Below are 17,704 nucleotides of genomic sequence, written 5' to 3'. Positions count from 1 at the left end.
TGTAAAAATAGACAGAAGTATAATTCTTTGCATGCGCGAGAATGAATTGTCGTTTGGGGACATGAAAGGTGACAGTGGCAGAGAGCGACCGTATCTGTGTCTGAGTTGGTTGATGATTGAGTGAGTGTGTCTGTCTGTGAGCTGTTGATTGTGCAACGGTATTCAGCGGCAGGCATGCAATGGTGCTTGTGGCGCTGAGCAAATTACAGGAGGTGGATCGGATGTGCTGGGGAATTAGCTCAAATGGTAGAGCGCTCGCTTAGCATGCGAGAGGTAGCGAGATCGATGCTCGCATTCTCCATTGACATTTTGTATCCAAAGGCACTCATCTGATTAAATTGCTCTGAAGTTTGGAATGCACAAAATATAGGGACGGCGGAGAGGGACATGAACATGTCTCAGTCAAAGGAAAGAGGGAAATGTCGTAGGTCTGCTGCGTTAAAGGCAGATACGACGAAAAGCTAGCTGGTAGCTGGTGTTTCAGTAATGCATGAGCTGCGGGCGACCATTCAGACAGAAATGAGTTAAGTGGTCAAAAAGAAATTGCCCTGAACACTGGGCGAAATGAGAAAGCTGAGTGGCCTTTGGTTTTGTCAATCAAAGAGGATCAAAGAGCTGTGTTGGAGTCGCACCGAGAATGGTGATAAGCTCGGTGATGTGCGTCATCCGGTCGCCTGTGGCCCCTAGTGCTGGAAGAACCAGGTATTGCAATTGGCAGGCCGTTGCTGTGGGTCGAGAGACACCAGGATGAAATTCTGCATAATCATTGTCGGTAGGGGCCAACATGGCGAATCTTCTTGTCGCTTTTCCTTCGATAGCTCAGTTGGTAGAGAGGGGCACTGTAGAGGAAATGGAGTCGTCGTTAGGTCGCTGGTTCGAATCCGGCTCGAAGGATCGGGACTTCTTTTACTACGCCGATCATCAATTCCGCACTACAGAGCTTCTCGGTGGCAGAAGACTGCAGTGCGAATTGCTCCGACTCGTGACAGGATAGAAAACAGAGGCATCTAATCACATAACAGGCAAGGGCAGCAGATCACTGGGTCACATTTCAGAGCGCTATGTCCTCACGCTTGCTGCACTGACAGTACGACAGCACTCACTCGTCCTAAAGTAACACAAAGGTAGAAATATCAGATTAGATTAGAGGATGAGGACACTCAGTCCTCGTTTATTAAGGCATTTCAGAAGTTTCACGAGATGATCCACCGTGTTCTCATGTCTGCCTCCATCAAATCAGAATTGGGCACGGCCTCCTACCTGACGGATAACAGATATGCATCAGTGTACAGAGGAAGAGACTGACACAAAGACCCAGATGGAACATCGGTGACCTCTTCTTTGGAAGATATTTAGCAATCAGTCTAGGTTGAGCGATTCCAAACTGCACGAGCAAGGGATGCCAGAATCTGAATTTCGGCGGATCGCTGGAGGGCACCGTTGAAAGCGAAGGCAGCTGACGACATTGCTATCGGCCTTATGTCGTTTCCATACATCCGCTGAGGTGCACATCGGCTCATCTGTGTGGTGACAGAAGTCGAGAGAAAATTCTTCATATTTCTGCAAGAGATTTGAAGTGGGGACTGTGAAACAGAACAGGCAGATGTGCATTAAGTGTGGAGGAACATGAAATTGGAGCGCCCTGCACAAGCGAGCTCTTGCAAGAGCTGGTTTGTCGTGTGCGTATGTCTGCAGTGTGTTGTCCCTGCTATATCGACCCGGAGAGAAGCAAATCGTCCCGTGATGATGGAATTCAGTCATTGAGCTGTTCAGCTGATTTGTCATTTGGCTGTACTTTTCCAAAAGTGTCGGAGAATGCGGCAACGAAATAGACAGGAACGGCAGATCCGAGTATGCTCTCTTTGATAGCAGTGTAGAATTCCAGCAGAATGTTGAGTCGTACATGGAGCTTTACAACCTGCCAGAAGAAATGGATGACGCGGACAACTCCTTGGTTCATGATGAAGTTCTGCTTCTTACACATGAGGTCCCGCCGGGGTGTAATAGTACAGGAACTCTGAATTGGAAAGGTTGCTAACTGTGGTGTTACTTGTGATACGTGGGTGTTGACGGGCCAGATTTCAGCAGAGGTGAATACGCATGTTCACGGAAGCGACGCATTACATGTTATGTTTCGGTGTCACTGTGAGGAAGTGATTGTACGCCGAATGTTTGCCACTGCATTTAAGTGGAGATATCAATTGCAACTGCAATAAAAATCGGTTGTAAAAATAGAAGGATAATTCTTTGCATGCTGGCGAATGGATTGTCGTTCGGGGACATGAAAGGTGACAGGGGCAGAGAGCGACCGTATGTGTGTCTGGGTGGTTGGTTGATGATTGAGTGAGTGTGTCTGTGTGTGAGCTGATGATTGTGCAACGGTGAGCAGTGGCAGGCATGCAATAGTGCTTGTGGCGCAGAGTAAATTACAGGAGGGGAACTGGATGTGCTGGGGAATTAGCTCAAATGGTAGAGCGCTCGCTTAGCATGCGAGAGGTAGCGAGATCGATGCTCGCATTCTCCATTGACATTTTGTATTCAGAGGCACTCGTCTCATCAAATTGCTCTGAATGTTGGAATGCACAAAAGGTAGGGGTGGCGGAGATGGAGAGCAACGTGTCTCAGGCAAAGGAAAGACGGACATGTCGAAGGTGCGTTGAAATCAGGTTGGAGGAAAAGCTAGCTGGCAGCTGGTCTTTCCGTAATGCATGAGCTGCAGGCGACCATTCAGACAGCAATCAGTTCAGTGGTCATTAGGAATTTGCCCTGAACACGGGGCGAAATGAGAAAGCTGAGTAGCCTTTGATTTTGAAAAGCAAAGAAGATCAAAGAGCTGTGTTGGAGTCGCGCCGAGAATGGTGTTAAGCTCGGTCATGTGCGTCATCCGGTCGCCGTGTGGCCCCTAGTGCTGGAAGGACTAGATATTACAATTGGCAGGCTGTTGCTGTGGGTCGAGAGACACCAGGCTGAATATCTGCATAATCATTGTCGGTAGGAGCCAACGTGGCGATACTTGGTGTCGCTTGTCCTTCGATAGCTCAGTTGATAGAGCAGAGGACTGTAGAGGAAATGGAGTTATCCTTAGGTCGCTGGTTCGAATCCGGCTCAAAGGATCGCGACTTCTTTTACGACGCCGATGATCAATTCCGTACTACAGAGCTTCTCGGTGGCACAAGACTGCAGTCCGAATTGCTCCGACAAGGGACGGGATAGAATCCAGAGGCATCGAATCACATAACAGGCAAGGCCATCTGATCACTGGATCACATTTCAGAGCGCTATGTCCTCACGCTTGGTGCTCTGACAGTCCGACAACTCTCACTCGTCCTAAAGTAACACAAAAATAGAAATATTAGATTGGATATAATTAGATGATGAGGACACTCCTTCCCCGTTTACTGTAATTTTAAAATACATGCGTTAAAAAATGATAGCATGTTCCTCCGGTATCATATCACAGAAACACAAGACAGATTTGAACATCAGTCACTGAAAGTAAGCATGCAAGTACAGCAGGCAGTGAAGAAAACTAATGTCATGCTGGCCTTCATAACAAGGGTAATTGAGTATAGGAGTAAAGAGTTCCTTCTGCAGCTGTACAGGGCCCTGGTGAGACCCCACCTGGAGTACTGTGTGCAGTTTTGGTCCCCAAATCTGAGGAAGGACAGTCTTGCTATTGAGGGAGTGCAAGGTAGGTAAACAAGATTAATTCCCGGGATGGCCGGACAGTCGTCTGTTGAAAGATTGGAGCGACTGGGCTTGTATACACTGGAATTTACAAGGATGAGAGGGCATCTGATTGAAACCATAAGATTATTAAGGGATTGGACACGCTGCAGGCAGGAAGCATGTTCCCGCTGATGAATGAGTCCAGAACCAAAGGCCACAGTTTAAGAATTAGGGGTAGGCCATTTAGAACGGAGTTGAAGAAGACATATTTCACCCAGAGAGTGGTGGATACACGGAATGCTCTGCCCCAGAAGGCTGTGGAGGCCAAGTCTCTGAATGCTTTCAAGAAAGAGATGGATAGAGCTCTTAAAGATAGCGCTATCAAAGGTTATGGGGATAAGGCAGGAACTGGATACAGATTGTGGATGATCAGCCATGATGACAGCAAATGGCGGTGCTGGCTCGAAGGGCGGAATGCTGTACTTCTGCACCTATTATCTATTGCCCATTGTCTATTGACCAAGACTAAAATTGACAAAAAACACAAAATTCTACCAAATAGTTACAACAGTGCAAAGTAATACCGTAATTTGATAAGAGCAGACCATGGGCACCGAAAAAAAAGTTTCAAAGACCTGATGGCCTCATCATCTCACGCAGACGGTAGAAGGAAGAAACTACCCCTGCCATGAGTTTCCAGCGCCGCGAAACTGCTGATACAGCGTTCTGGAAGCACCCGCCCACAGTCCTATTCTGAGTCCGTCCGAAAACTTCGATCTTCCGACCGGCCCTCCAACACCGAGCACCGAGTACCATCTCTGCCGAGCGCATCGACCCAGGTCCCGGCCGCTAAGCAACAGGCAAAGCCGAGGATTCAGGATATTCCCCTCCGGAGATTTCGGATCACACATAGCAGCGGCAGCGAGGCAGGCTTTTCACAAGTTTCACCAGATGTTCCTCCGTGCTCACATGTCTGCCTCCATCAAATCAGAATTGAGCAGGGCTTTCTAGTTGACAGGTAACAGATAATCATCACCGGAGACTCCGGGCGTAGCAAGTGTACAGAGGAAGGACTGACACAAAGGCCCAGATGGCGCATCGGTGACCTCTTCGTTGGAAGACATTTAGCAATCAGTGTAGGTTGAGCGATTCCAAACTGCACGAGGAAGGAATGCCAGACTCTGAATTCCGGCGCATCGTTTGAGGGCACCGTTGACAACGAAGGCAGCTGACGACACTGTTAACGACCTTAAGTCGTTACCATATATCCGCTGAGTTGCAATGAGGCTCAACTAATGTGGTGGCAGAGGTCGAGAGAAAAATCTTCATATTTCTGCAAGATGTTTGATGTGGGAGCTGTGAAACAGAAGAGGCAGATCTGCATTAAGTGTACAGGAGCATGAAATTGGATCGTCCTGCAAAAAAGAGCTCTTGGAACAGCAGTTTTGCAGCGTCCGTATGTCTGCAGTGTGTTGTCCCTGCTATCATCGACCCGGAGAGAAGCAAATCGTCCCGTGATGATGGAATTCAATCATTGAGCTGTTCAGCTGATTTGTCATTTGGCTGTACATTTCCAAAAGTGTCGGAGAATGCGGCAACGAAATAGGCAGGTATGGCGGATCCGAGATTGCTCCTTTGAGTGCAGTGTAGAGTTCCAACAAAATGTTGAGTCGTCGATGGAGATTTACAATCTGCCAGAAGAAATGGATGACGCGGCCATCTCCTTGGTTCATGAAGATGTTCTGCTTCTGACACATGAGTTCCCGCCGGAGCGTAATGATCCAGGAAAGGTGAATGCGGAAATGTTGCTAACTGTGGTGTTGTTGGTGATATGTGGGTATTGAGGGCCAGAGTTCAGATGACGTGAATATGCATGATCACGGAAGCGACGCATTACACGGAATGTTTCGGTGTCTATGTGATGAAGTGATTGTACGCCGAATGTTTGTCGCTACATTGAAGTGGAGATATCAATTCCAACTGCAACAACAATCGGTTGTAAAAATAGACAGAAGGATAATTCTTTGCATGCGATAGAATGAATTGTCGTTTGGGAACATGAAAGGTGACAGTGGCAGAGTGCGACCGTATGTGTGTCGGAGTGGTTGGCTGATGATTGATTGAGTGTGTCTGCATGTGAGCTGATGATTGTGCAACGGTGAACAGCGGCAAGCATGCAATGGTGCTTGTGGCGCAGACGAAATTACAGGAGGTGAATTGGATGTGCTGGGGAATTAGCTCAAATGGTAGAGCGCTCGCTTAGCATGCGAGAGGTAGCGAGATCGATGCTCGCATTCTCCATTGACGTTTTGTATCCAGAGGAACTCGTCTCATCAAGTTGCTGTGAAGTTTGGAATGTACAGAAGCTAGGTGTGGAGGAGAGAGAGAGGATCGTGTCGCAGTAAAGGAAACGGGGAAATCTGCTGCCTTCAAAGCAGATACTAGGAAGAGCCAGCTGGCAGCTGGTGCTTCAGTAGTATATGAGCAGCAGGTGTCCATTCAGACAGAAATCAGTTAAGTGGTCGAAAGGAAATTGCCCTAGACTCTGGGCGAAAAGAGAAAGCTGAGCAGCCTTTGATTTTGACAAGCAAAGAAGATGAAAGAGCTGTGTTGGAGCGCACCGAGAATGGTGATAAGCTCGGTCATGTGCGTCATCCGGTCGCCTGTGGCCCCTAGTGCTGGAAGGACTAGATATTACATTTGGCAGGCTGTTGCTCTGGGTCGAAAGACACCAGGATGAAAATCTATTTCAATATTGTCGGTAGGAGCCAACGTGGCGAAGCTTGGTGTCGCTTTTCCTTCGATAGCTCAGTTGGTAGAGCGGAGGACTGTACAGGAAATGGAGTCATCCTTAGGTCGCTGGTTCGAATTCGGATCGAAGGATCGGGACTTCTTTTACTACGCCGATCGTCAATTCCGTACTACAGAGCTTCTCGGTGGCACAAGACTGCAGTCCGAATTGCTCCGACTCGTGACGGTATAGAATACAGAGGCATCTAATCACATAACAGGCAAGGCCTGCAGATCACTGGGTCACATTTCAGAGCGCTATGTCCTCACGCTTGCTGCTCTGACAGTACGACAACTCTCACATGTCCTAAAGTTATACAAAGATACAAATATTAGATTGGATATAATTAGATGATGAGGACACTCACTCCTCGCTTACTGTAATTTTAAAATGCATGCGTTAAAAATTATACCATGTTCCTCAGGTATGATATCACAGAAACACAAAACAGACCAAGACTAAAAGTGACAAAAAAATACATAATTCTACCATATAGTTAAGCAGTGCAAAGCAATACCGCAATTTGATAAGAGCAGACCATGGGCACGGAAAAAAAAGTCTCAAAGACCCGATTGCTTCGTCATCTCACGCAGACGGTAGAAGGAAGAAACTCCCCGTGCCATGAGCTTCCAGCGGCTCGAACTTGCCGATGCAGCGTCCTGGAAGCAACCGACCACAGTCGAAAGTCTGAGTCCGTCCGAAAACTTCTAGTCTCCGACCAGCGCTCCGACACCGAGCACCGAGCAACCTCTCTGCCGAACGCTTCCACCCGGGCCCCGGCCGCCAAGCAACAGGCAAAGCCGAGAATTCGGGGCTTTCCCTCCGGAGATTTCCGATCACACAGTAGCCGCGGCAGCGAAGCAGGCATTTCCGAAGTTTCACCAGATGTTCCTCCGTGCATCACGTCTGCCTCCATCAATGCGGAATTGTGCACGGCCTCCTTCTTGACAGATAACAGATATGCATCACCGGAGAGGCCGCGTGTAGCAAGTGTAGAGAGGAAGAGACCGACACAAAGGCCCAGATGGAACATCGGTGACCTCTTCGTTGGAAGACATTTAGCAATCAGTCTCGGATGAGCGATTCCAAACTGCAGGAGCAAGGGATGCCAGAATCTGAATTTCGGCGCATCGTTGGAGGGCACCGTTGAAAGCGAAAACAGCTGACGACATTGCTATCGGCCTTATGTCTACTCCATATATCCGCTGAGGTGGAATTCGGCTCAACTGTGTGGTGGCGCAATTCCGGAGCAAAATCTTCATATTTCTGCGAGTGATTTGAGTGGAGAGCTGTGAAACAGAAGACTCAGATGTGAATTAGATGTACAGCAACATGAAATTGGAGCGCCCTGCAGAAGCGAGCTCCTGGAACAGCTGGTTTGCAGTGAGCATATGTCTGCAGTGTTTTTTTCCCTCCTATCAGCGTCCCGGAGAGAGGCAAATCGTCCATTGATGATGGAATTCAGTCATTGAGCTTTTCAGCTGATTTGTCATTTGGCTGTAGTTTTCCAAAATTGTCGGAGAATGCGGCAACGAAATAGACAGGAACGGCAGATCGGAGAATGCTCTGTTTGATAGCAGTGTAGAATTCCAAAAGAATGTTGTGTCGTTGATGCAGTTTTGCAACCTGCCAGAAGAAATAGAATTGCGGCCATTGCCTTGGTTCATGAAGATGTTCTGCTTCTGACACACGAGTTCCCTCCGTGGCATAATAATACAGGAAAGGTGAATGCGGGAAGGTTGCTAACAGTGGTGCTGTTGGTGTATGTTGGTGTTGAGGGGCCTGATTTCAGCTGAGGGGCATCTGCATGTTCACGGAAACGACGCATTGCACGGTATGTTTCGGTGTCTCCATGAGGAAGTGATTTTACGCCGAATTTTTGTCGCTACTTTGAAGTCTAGATAGCTGTTATAGTTCGGTCCGTGATGTCCATATTCCGGTTCCCGGTCCGGTTCATCGACCCTTGCTCCAGGTTTCCTTTCTACCCTGTTTCTGTCCTTGTTCAGCTAATTGAGGCAGCTGATTCTCGATGGGGCTGGCTGCATAAATACCTTCAGAGACCAGGGTGTGGTTGCTGGATTGTTCTTGTCCTAACACCTTGCATCCCTTCCACTGCCTTCTGTTTCCTCTCCTGATGCCCTGCCCCGTCTTGCTGGAAACGCTCTTCTTATTTTGCTGGAAACGCCTGCCTTGTCTTGCTGGAAACCCTCACCTTCTCTTGCTGGAAACACTCGTCTTGCCTTGCTGGAAGCGCTCACCTGGTCTTGCTGGAAACCCTCGCCCTGTCTTGCTGGAAACACTCGTCTTGCCTTGCTGGAAACGCTCACCTGGTCTTGCTGGAAACGCTCGCCTTGGCTTGCTGGAAACTATCGCCTCGTCATGCCTGCAGTCTTGTACTGTAAGCACCCTGTTCCTAGCTCCCTTCCTATCCCTTGCCTCCGCCCAGGTAAGCCAGGCCGTCTTGCCGTTACCTCGGGTGGGTTCTGTCCCGTCCTGTCATTTGCCTCTGTTGGGTGGTGATCCGCGCCCTGCCCAGGAGGAACCTGCTAAGCCTCGCCTCAAGTCTGCAGCCTCCAGCCTCGCCTTGCCTCAAGTCTCCGGCCTTCAGCCTCGCTTTTCCTCAAGTCTCCGGCCTCCAGCCTCGACTCGGCTCAAGTCTCCCGCCTCCAGCCTCGACTCGGCTCAAGTCTCCGGCCTCCAGCCTCGCCTCGCCTCGACTCTCCGGCCTCCAGCCTCGCCTCGCCTCAAGTTTCCTGACTCCAGTCTCCAGCCTCGCCTCGCCTCAAGTTTCCTGACTCCAGTCTGCAGCCTCGCCTCGCCTCAAGTTTCCTGACTCCAGTCTCCAGCCTCGCCTCGCCTCAAGTCTCAAGTCTCAAGTCTCAGGTGTCGTCCCGCCTGCCTGCCAAGACTCGTCCTTGCCTGGTTCTGGGGCCGAGCCAGAGGCAAGAGCCAGGTACTGGGTCTTGTGCAGTCTCTGGCTCGGAGTCCAAGCTCGGGCTCCTAGCTCCCATGTTCAGTCCTGTTCCAGGTTCCTGGTTTTCCTGTCCATGTCCTTGCCATCACCCTGTATGCTAGTCCTGTCCCTAGTTCTTCAGTGTCTGTGTCTTGCACTTGGGTCCGTTTCCAGCCCGTGCCCGTATGACAATATCAATTCCAACTGCCGTTACAATCGGTTGTAAAAATAGACAGAAGTATAATTCTTTGCATGCGCGAGAATGAATTGTCGTTTGGGGACATAAAAGGTGACAGTGGCAGAGAGCGACCGTATGTGTGTCTGAGTGGTTGGTTGATGATTGAGTGAGTTTGTCTGTCTGTGAACTGCCGATTTTGCAACGGTATTCAGCGGCAGGCATGCAATGGTGCTTGTGGCGCTGAGCAAATTACAGGAGGTGGATCGGATGAGCTGGGGAATTAGCTCAAATGGTAGAGCGCTCGCTTAGCATGCGAGAGGTAGCGAGATCGATGCTCGCATTCTCCATTGACATTTTGTATCCAGAGGCACTCATCTGATTAAATTGCTCTGAAGTTTGGAATGCACAAAATTTAGGTGTAGCCGAGAGGGACATGAACGTGTCTAAGTCAAAGGAAAGGGGGAAATGTCGTAGGTCTGCTGCGTTAAAAGCAGATTCGACGAAAAGCTAGCTGGCAGCTGGTGTTTGACTAATGCATGAGCTGCAGGCCACCACTCAGACAGAAATGAGTTAAGTGGTCAAAAAGATATTGCCCTGAACACTGGGCGAAATGAGAAAGCTGAGTGGCCTTTGGTTTTGTCAAGCAAAGAGGATCAAAGAGCTGTGTTGCAGTCGCACCGAGAATGGTGATAAGCTCGGTGATTTGCGTCATCCGGGCGCCTGTGGCCCCTAGTGCTGGAAGGACTAGATATTGCAATTGGCAGGCCGTTGCTGTGGGTCGAGAGGCACCAGGATGAAAATCTGCATAATCATTGTCGGTAGGGGCCAACATCGCGAATCTTGTTGTCGCTTTTCCTTCGATAGCTCAGCTGGTAGAGCGGACGACTGTAGAGGAAATGGAGTCATCCTTAGGTCGCTGGTTCGAATCCGGCTCGAAGGATCGGGACTTCTTTTACTACGCCGATCATCAATTCCGTACTACAGAGCTTCTCGGTGGCACAAGACTGCAGTCCGAGTTGCTCCGACTCGTGACAGGATAGAAAACAGAGGAATCTAATCACATAACAGGCAAGGGCAGCAGATCATTGGATCTCATTTCAGAGTGCTACGTCCTCACGCTTGCTGCTCTGACAGTACGACAAATCTCACTCGTCCTAAAGTAACACAAAGATAGAAATATTAGATTAGATATGATTAGATATGATCAGTCCTCGTTTAGTGTAATTTTAAAATGCATGCGTTAAAAATGATACCATGTTCCTCCGGTATGATATCACAGAAATACCAAGCAGACCAAGACTAAAAGTCACAAAAACCACATAATTCTACCATACAGTTAAGCAGTGCAAAGCAATACCGCAATTTGATAAGAGCAGACCATGGGCACCGAAAAAAAATCTCAAAGACCCGATGGCTCGTCATCTCACGCAGACGGTAGAAGGAAGAAACTCTCCCTGCCATGAGCTTCCAACGCCGCGAACTTGCCGGTGCAGCGTTTTTGGAAGCACCCGAGCACAGACCAAACTTTGAGTCCGTCCGAAAACTTCGAGCCTCCTACCAGCGCTCCCACACCGAGCACCAAGCAACCTCTCTGCCGAACGATTCCATCCTGTCCCCGGCCGCCAAGCACAGGCAAAACCGAGGATTCGGGGCATTCCATGATTCCAGAGATTTCCGATCACACAGTAGCAGCGGCAGCGAAGCAGGCATTTCCGAAATTTCACCAGATGTTCCTCCGTGCTCTCACGTCTGCCTGCATCAAATCAGAATTGTGCACGGCCTGCTACTTGACAGGTGACGGATATTCATCACCAGAGAGGCCGCGCGTAGCAAGTGTACTGAGGAAGAGACCGACACAAAGTCCCAGGTGGAACATCGGTGACCTCTTCGTTGGAAGACATTTAGCAATCAGTCTAGGTTGAGCGATTCCAACTGCACGAGCAAGGGATGCCAGAATCTGAATTTCGGCACATGGTTGGAGGGCACCGTTGAAAGCGAAAGCAGCTGACGACATTGTTATCGGCCTTATCTCGTTCCCGATTTGGCTCAACTGTGTGGTAGCACAAGTCGGGAGAAAAATCTTCATATTTCTGCAAGAGCTTTGAAGTGGGAGTTGTGAAACAGAAGAGGCAGATGTGCGTAAAGTGTACAGGAGCATGAGATTGGAGCGCCCTGCACAAGCGAGCTCTTGGAACGGCTTGTTTGCAGTGTGCGTATGTCTGCAAAGTTTTGTCCCTCCTATCGCCCCCCAGGAGAGAGGCAAATCGTCCAGTGATGATGAAATTCAGTCACTGAGCTTTTCAGGAGATTTAACATTTGGCTGTAGTTTTCCAAAATAGTCGGAGAAAGCGGCAACGAAATAGACAGGAACGGCAGATCCGAGAATGTTCACTTTGATAGCAGCGTAGATTTCCAGCAGACTGTTGAGTGGTAGTTGGAGTTTTACAATCCAGAAGAAATGGATGACGCGGCCATCTCCTTGGTTCATGAAGAAGTCCTGCTTCTGACTCATGAGTTACCTCCGTGGCGTAATTATACAGGAAAGGTGAATGCGGGCAGTCGCTAACAGTGGTGCTGTTGGTGATATGTGGGTGTTGAGGGGCCTGAGTTCAGCTGAAGCGTATCTGCATGTTCACGGAATCAACGTATTGCACGGTTTGTTTCGGTGTCTGCATGAGGAAGTGATTCTACGCCGAATTTCTGTCGCTACTTTGAAGTCTAGATATCTGTCATTGTCCGGTCCGTGAAGTCCATAGTCCGGTTCACGGTCCGGTCCTTTGTCCCTTGCTCCAGGTTTTCCTTTCTACCCTGTTTCTTTCCTTCTTGAGCTAACTGAGGCAGCTCATGCTCGTTGGTGCTGACTGCATAAATACCTCCAGAGACCAGGGTGTGTTTGCTGGATTGTTCTTGTCCTTACTCCTTGTACCCGTTCCTCTGCCTTCTGTTTCCTAGCCCGAAGCCCTGCCTTGTCTTGCTGGAAACCCTCGCTATGTCTTGCTGGAAATCCTCGCCTTGTCTTGCTGGAAACGCTCGCCTTGGCTTGCTAGAAACCCTCGCCTCGTCATGCCTGCAGTCTTGTACTGGAGCCACCATGGTCCTAGCTCCCTTCCTGTCACTTTCCTCCGCCCAGGTAAGCCAAGCCGCCTTGCCTATATCTGGGGTTGGTTCTGTCCCATCCTGTCGCTTGCCTCTGTCGGGTGGTGATCCGCGCCCTGCCCAGGAGTAACGCACTCTGCCCAGGAGGAGCCTGCCAAGCCTCGCCTCAAGTCTCCTGCCTCCGGTCTCCAGCCTCGCCTCGCCTCAAGTCTCCTGCCTCCGGTCTCCAGCCTCGCCTCGCCTCAAGTCTCCTGCCTCCGGTCTACAGCCTCGCCTCGCCTCAAGTTTCCTGACTCCAGTCTCCAGCCTCGACTCGCCTCGCCTCAAGTCTCAAGTCTCGTCCCGCCTGCTTGCCAAGCCGCGTCCTTCCGTGGTTCTGGGGCCGAGGTTCTTGTGCAGTCTCTGGCTCGGAGTCCAAGCCCGGGCTCCTAGCTCCCTTGTTCAGTCCTGTTCCAGGTTCCTAGTTTTCCTGTCCATGTCCTTGCCATCGCCCTGTATCCTAGTCCTGTCCCTAGTCCTTCAGTGTCTGTGTCTTGCGCTTGGGTCCGTTCTCAGCCGGTGCCCGTATGACAATATCAATTCCAACTGCCGTCACAACCCGTTGTAGAAATAGACAGAAGTATAATTCTTTTCATGCAGGAGAATGAATTGTCGTTTGGGGACATGAAAGGTGACAGTGGCAGAGAGCGACCATATGTGTGTCTGAGTGGTTGGTTGATGATTGATTGAGTGTGTCTGTGTGTGAGCTGCTGATTGTGGAACGGTATTCAGCGGCAGGCATGCAATGGTGCTTGTGGCGCTGAGCAAATTACTGGAGGTGAACCGGATGTGCTGGGGAATTAGCTCAAATGGTAGAGCGCTCGCTTAGCATGCGAGAGGTAGCGAGATCGATGCTCGCATTGACATTTTGTATCCAGAGGCACTCGTCTCATTAAATTGCTCTGAAGTTTGGAATGCACAAAATATAGGGGTGGCGGAGAGGGACATGAACGTGTCTCAGTCAAAGGAAAGGGGGAAATCTGCTGCGTTGAAAGCAGATATGAGGAACAGCCAGCTGGCAGCTGGTGTTTCAGTAATGCATGAGCAGCAGGCGACCATTCAGACAGAAATCAGTTAAGTGGTCGAAAGGAAATTGCCCTGGACACTGGCGGAAATGGGAAAGCGGAGTAACCTTTGATTTTGAGAAGCAAAGAAGATCAAAGAGCTGTGTTGGAGTCGCACCCAGAATGGTGATAAGTGCGGTGATGTTCGTCATCTGGTCGCCTGCGGCCCCTAGTGTTGGAAGGACTAGATATTGCAATTGGCAGGCTGTTGTTGTGGGTCGAGAGACACAAGGATGAAAATCTGCAGAATCATTGTCGGAGGAGCCAACGTGGCGAAGCTTGGTGACGCTTTTAAGTTGGTAGAGCGGAGGACTGTAGAGGAAATGGAGTCATCCTTAGGTCGCTGGTTCGAAACCGGCTCGAAGGATCGGGACTTCTTTTACAACGCCGATCATCAATTCCGTACTACAGAGCTTCTCGGTGGCACAAGACTGCAGTCCGAATTGCTCCGACTCGTGACGAGGTAGAATACAGAGGCATCTTATCACATAACAAGCAAGGCCAGCAGATCACTGGGTCATATTTCAGAGCGCTATGTCCTCACGCTTGCTGCTCTGACAGTACGATAGCACTCACTCGTCCTAAAGTAACACAAAGGTAGAAATATTAGATTAGATTAGATGATGACGACACTCAGTCCTGGTTTATTAAGGCATTTCAGAAGTTTCACCAGATGATCCACCGTGTTCTCATGTCTGCCTCCATCAAATCAGAATTGGGCACGGCCTCCTACTTGACGGATAACAGATATGCATCAGTGTGCAGAGGAAGAGACTGACACAAAGACCCAGATGGAACATCGGTGACCTCTTCGTTGGAAGATATTTAACAATTAGTCTAGGTTGAGCGATTCCAAACTGCGCGAGCAAGGGATGCCAGAATCTGAATTTCGGCGGATCGCTGGAGGGCACCGTTGAAAGCGAAGGCAGCTGACGACATTGCTATCGGCTTTATGTCGTTTCCATACATCCGCTGAGGAGCACATCGGCTCATCTGTGTGGTGACACAAGTCGGGAGAAAATTCTTCATATTTATGCAAGAGCTTTGAAGTGGGGACTGTGAAACAGAAGAGGCAGATGTGCATTAAGTGTGGAGGAACATGAAATTGGAGCTCTCTGCACACGCGAGCTCTTGCAAGAGCTGGTTTGTCGTGTGCGTATGTCTGCAGTGTGTTGTCCCTGCTATCATCGACCCGGAGTGTAGCAAATCGTCCCGTGATGATAGAATTCAGTCATTGAGCTGTTCAGCTGATTTGTCATTTGGCTGTAGTTTTCCAAAAGTGTCGGAGAATGCGGCAACGAAATAGACAGGAACGGCAGATCTGAGTATGCTCTTTTTGATAGCAGTGTAGAATTCCAGCAGAATGTTGAGTCGTACATGGAGCTTTACAACCTGCCAGAAGAACTGGATGACGCGGACAACTCCTTGGCTCATGATGAAGTTCTGCTTCTGACACATGAGGTCCCGCCGGGGCGTAATAGTACAGGAACTCTGAATTGGAAAGGTTGCTAACTGTGGTGTTGCTTGTGATATGTGGGTGTTGACGGGCCAGATTTCAGCAGAGGTGAATACGCATGTTCACGGAAGCGATGCATTACACGTTATGTTTCGGTGTCTCTGTGAGGAAGTGATTGTACGCCGAATGTTTGTCACCACATTTCAGTGGAGATATCAATTCCAACTGCAATAACAATCGGTTGTAAAAATAGAAGGATAATTCTTTGCATGCTGGAGAATGAATTGTCATTCGGGAACATGAGAGGTGACAGGGGCAGAGAGGGATCGTATGTGTGTCTGAGTGGTTGGTTGATGATTGAGTGAGTGTGTCTGTGTGTGAGCTGATGATTGTGCAACGGTGAGCAGTGGCAGCCATGCAATGGTGCTTGTGGCGCAGAGCAAATTACAAGAGGGGAACTGGATGTGCTGGGGAATTAGCTCAAATTGTAGAGCGCTCGCTTAGCATGCGAGAGGTAGCGAGATCGATGCTCGCATTCTCCATTGACATTTTAAATTCAGTGCCACTCGTCTCATCAAATTGCTTGGAATGTTGGAATGCACAAAAGGTAGGGGTGGTGGAGATGGAGAGGAAAGTATCTCAGGCAAAGGAAAGACGGACATGTCGAAGGTCTGCTGCGTTGAAGGCATGTAAGAGGAAAAGCTAGCTGGCAGCTGGCCTTCAGTAATGCATGAGCTGCAGGCGACCAGACGACAATCAGTTCAGTGGTCAAAAGGAACTTGCCCTGGACACTGGGAGAATTGAGAAAGTTGAGTAGCCTTTGATTTTGAGAAGCAAAGAAGATCAAAGAGCTGTGTCGGAGTCGCACCGAGAATGCTGATAAGCTCGGTGATGTGCGTCATCCGGTCGCCTGTGGCCCCTAGTGCTGGAAGGACTAGATATTACAATTGGCAGGCTGTTGTTCTGGGTCGAGAGACACCAGGATGAAAATCTGCATAATCATTGTCGGTAGGAGACAACGTGGCGAAGCTTGGAGTCGCTTGTCCTTCGATAGCTCAGTCGGTAGAGCAGAGGACTGTAGAGGAAATGGAGTCATCCTTAGGTCGCTGGTTCGAATCCGGCTCGAAGGATCGGGACTTCTTTTACTACGCCGATCATCAATTCCGTACTACAGAGCTTCTCGGTGGCAGAAGACTGCAGTCCGAATTGCTCCGACTCGTGACGGGATAGAATCCAGAGGCATCGAATCACATAACAGGTAAGGACAGCTGATCACTGGATGACATTTCAGAGCGCTATGTCCTCACGCTTGCTGCTCTGACAGTACGACAACTCTCACTCGTCCTAAAATAACACAAAGATAGCAATATTAGATTGGATATAATGAGATGATGAGGACACTCAGTCCTCGCTTACTGTAATTTTAAAATACATGCGTTAAAAAATGATAGCATGTTTCTCCGGTATGATATCACAGAAACACAAGACAGATTTGAACATCAATCACTGAAAGTAAGCATGCAAGTAAAGCAGTCATTGAAGAAAACTAATGTCATGCTGGCCTTCATAACAAGGGGAATTGAGTGTAGGAGCAAAGAAGTCCTCCTGCAGCTGTACAGGGCCCTGGTGAGGCCACACCTGGAGTACTGTGTGCAGTTTTGGTCCCCAAATCTGAGGAAGGACATTCTTGCTATTGAGGGAGTGCAGCTTAGGTTCACAAGGTTAATTCCCGGGATGGCGGGACAGTCATATGTTGAAAGATTGGAGCGACTGGGCTTGTGTACACTGGAATTTAGAAGGATGAGAGGGCATCTGATTGAAACATATAAGATTATTAAGGGATTGGACACGCTGCAGGCAGGAAGCATGTTCCCGCTGATGGGTGAGTCGAGAACCAAAGGCCGCAGTTTAAGAATTAGGGGTAGGCCATTTAGAACGGAGTTGAGGAAGAAATTTTTCACCCAGAGAGTGGTGGATACACGGAATGCTCTGCCCCAGAAGGCTGTGGAGGCCAAGTCTCTGAATGCTTTCAAGAAAGAGATGGATAGAGCTCTTAAAGATAGCGCTATCAAAGGTTCTGGGGATAAGACAGGAACTGGATGCAGATTGTGGATGATCAGCCATGATCACAGTGAATGGCGATGCTGGCTCGAAGGGCGGAATGCTCTACTTCTGCACCTATGATCTATTGCCCATTGTCTATTGACCATGACTAAAATTGACAAAAAACACATAATTCTACCAAATAGTTACAACAGTGCAAAGTAATACCGTAATTTGATAAGAGCAGACCATGGGCACCGAAAAAAAAGTTTCAAAGACCTGATGGCCTCATCATCTCACGCAGACGGTAGAAGGAAGAAACTCCCCCTGCCATGCGCTTCCAGCGTCGCGAAACTGCTGATACAGCGTCCTGGAAGCACCCGCCCAGAGTCCTATTCTGAGTCCGTCCGAAAAC

At 49.2% G+C, this 17,704-nt stretch overlaps 7 non-coding genes across 7 annotated transcripts; all 7 read left to right on the top strand.

The window, feature by feature from the left end:
- The first annotated feature begins 228 nt into the window (after positions 1 to 228).
- trnaa-agc (transfer RNA alanine (anticodon AGC)) lies at positions 229 to 301 on the top strand. The gene has a single exon. It is a non-coding gene; the product is annotated as a tRNA-Ala (tRNA).
- A 2,150-nt stretch (positions 302 to 2,451) lies between these two features.
- Positions 2,452 to 2,524, top strand: trnaa-agc (transfer RNA alanine (anticodon AGC)). Its single transcript has one exon. It is a non-coding gene; the product is annotated as a tRNA-Ala (tRNA).
- Positions 2,525 to 3,027: 503 nt separating this feature from the next.
- On the top strand, positions 3,028 to 3,113 carry trnay-gua (transfer RNA tyrosine (anticodon GUA)). Its single transcript is given in 2 exon segments — positions 3,028 to 3,064; positions 3,078 to 3,113. It is a non-coding gene; the product is annotated as a tRNA-Tyr (tRNA).
- A 2,784-nt stretch (positions 3,114 to 5,897) lies between these two features.
- Positions 5,898 to 5,970, top strand: trnaa-agc (transfer RNA alanine (anticodon AGC)). The gene has a single exon. It is a non-coding gene; the product is annotated as a tRNA-Ala (tRNA).
- A 3,895-nt stretch (positions 5,971 to 9,865) lies between these two features.
- trnaa-agc (transfer RNA alanine (anticodon AGC)) lies at positions 9,866 to 9,938 on the top strand. The gene has a single exon. It is a non-coding gene; the product is annotated as a tRNA-Ala (tRNA).
- A 507-nt stretch (positions 9,939 to 10,445) lies between these two features.
- trnay-gua (transfer RNA tyrosine (anticodon GUA)) lies at positions 10,446 to 10,531 on the top strand. The gene is given in 2 exon segments: positions 10,446 to 10,482; positions 10,496 to 10,531. It is a non-coding gene; the product is annotated as a tRNA-Tyr (tRNA).
- Positions 10,532 to 16,290: 5,759 nt separating this feature from the next.
- trnay-gua (transfer RNA tyrosine (anticodon GUA)) lies at positions 16,291 to 16,376 on the top strand. The gene is given in 2 exon segments: positions 16,291 to 16,327; positions 16,341 to 16,376. It is a non-coding gene; the product is annotated as a tRNA-Tyr (tRNA).
- Positions 16,377 to 17,704: the final 1,328 nt, after the last annotated feature.

Source organism: Mobula birostris, chromosome 1, assembly GCF_030028105.1.
Source record: "Mobula birostris isolate sMobBir1 chromosome 1, sMobBir1.hap1, whole genome shotgun sequence".
In the NCBI taxonomy this organism is placed as follows: Eukaryota; Metazoa; Chordata; class Chondrichthyes; order Myliobatiformes; family Myliobatidae; genus Mobula; species Mobula birostris.
This window is presented reverse-complemented; position numbering and strand designations above follow the sequence as displayed.